Source organism: Empidonax traillii, unplaced genomic scaffold (assembly GCF_003031625.1).
Source record: "Empidonax traillii isolate 1590-97213 ecotype Southwest subspecies unplaced genomic scaffold, ASM303162v1 scaffold4319:size9754, whole genome shotgun sequence".
Lineage (NCBI taxonomy): Eukaryota > Metazoa > Chordata > Aves > Passeriformes > Tyrannidae > Empidonax > Empidonax traillii.
This window is the reverse complement of record NW_020959512.1, coordinates 1-1677: the sequence shown is the minus strand read 5'-3', so window position 1 is coordinate 1677 and position 1677 is coordinate 1. Positions and strand designations below refer to the sequence as shown.

Here is a 1677-nt window from a genome sequence, read left to right as displayed (position 1 = left end):
TGGAGAATCAGCCTGGACACCCTCCCTCTAACACAAACTGGAACTGTGTTCTCCTTTCCAAGAGTTTTCTGACTCAAAGAAACCCGACCTTCTTTTTTTCTTGTGCACTAGGTGAAGTTTTTCCGGGAATTCTGCGCCTTTTCTCTCACCTTACCTCGGAAGAGACGTGAATTTCTCAACATTTTGGCAAACTTTGAAATTCTTCCGACTCTTAAAAGGTTAATGGTAAGTGAAAGCTTACAGCTGATTTTCTTAAAACTAGAAAAGCTCTCAGCCATTTCGCCAGGGTTTTGGATCTGCCTCATGTAAGTCTGATTGGAAAGCTTTTTGTCTGCTGAGAGTGGAAGTTCCTTGTAATGTTCTGCCTCCTAAAATCACCCATGGTTCCACTCTGGAGTAGCCTTGGCTTGGTTGTTTTTGCTGTTTTTACTCTGCATGATGGAGAAGTCTGTGGGCAGTGCAGTCCTTGTGACAAGGTTGTGTGACCCTTGAGAGAGACTCTTCTTGATGTGGCAGCTTGATTGTTTTTTTTGTCAGACACAATGCTATCTGAATCCCTGTGGCCTGTAGATGAGCACAGAAATTGTTGTAAACCTTGATTTGTTCACCTGGTCATTTTGTACCAAGGGAATAAATTGTGAATTACAGGTAGAGAAGATCAGTGTCTGAGATAGTGTAGCAAGTAGGGCGATGTGAATGTTTCCGGCCTAAAGTTGGGCTCTCAAGTTCCCAGAAAGAAGGGAAAGAGTGGTAAAAGATCTGTCTGGTTGCTTGTTGTTTTTCTGTAAGTATTTTACTATGTTTTTCCTCTTAGAAACTTTTGTAATGAAACATTGTCCAGACTTGTAAGTGTCTCTTCTTTGCAGCTTCACTTGATCCTAAATACTCAACTTGATAGACTCTAACAAAGTAATCTCTTTTGTTTTAGGGAATGAATGATTTGCAAGTTAGATCTGTTGCTACAGATATATTGTCTTATGTAGTATACTTTCATCCATCCATGGTCCTCAACTTTGTACTGCAAGAGATCCATCGGAATGACAAGGTAAGTAGATTTAGGTCAAAGAGGGAAATAAGAAGCCAAACAAAGTGTCAATTTCTCTCTTTCCTTTTAATTCAAAAGAAAATTGCAGAAACTGGGGAGCTCATTCCATTCCTGCTAGGACTTATTTTGTGTTTTCTTACGTGGTTTCTTTTTGCAGAATGACCAGCTCCTCATTGTGATCATTGAGCAGCTGATCAACAATGCTGACCCTGGGCTTGGAGGAGATAATCAGCTGAAGGAGATTTTGTATACTCTGATTGATCCTCGGAATATGCAGGACAAAGCTAATGTAAGTGAACATGGAGGGCCGAAGACACATCACTGTGTCAACAGAGTTAAAAAAAAAAAAGTCTGAGAGTATTTCTTGCTATTCTCAGGGGCAGAGGGTAAATAATTTTAGGTTTTTTTATTGATTGGACTGTGATCTGATAGCGAGTTTAAATAAGCACAAGAGAAGTGAATTTGGCTAATGAAAGGTGTGTGTCTGGGGCACTGTGCAGGCACTAAGCCAAGCAGTGCCCTGTGGCAGTGCCAATGCACTGTGTGACTGTAGCTCCCTCGAGCTGGATGACAAATCCTGAGGCAGTCCAGTAGAGTCTGTGTGAAACCAAATCAATGTTTCAATAGATTGT

The 1677-nt window shown here is 41.0% G+C and overlaps 1 long non-coding RNA gene across 1 annotated transcript; it reads left to right on the top strand.

Moving 5' to 3' along the window:
• Positions 1-166: 166 nt before the first annotated feature.
• LOC114072886 lies at positions 167-1283 on the top strand. Its single transcript, XR_003574245.1, has 3 exons — positions 167-225; positions 929-1045; positions 1203-1283. It is a non-coding gene; the product is annotated as an uncharacterized LOC114072886 (long non-coding RNA).
• The last annotated feature ends 394 nt before the right edge of the window (positions 1284-1677 follow it).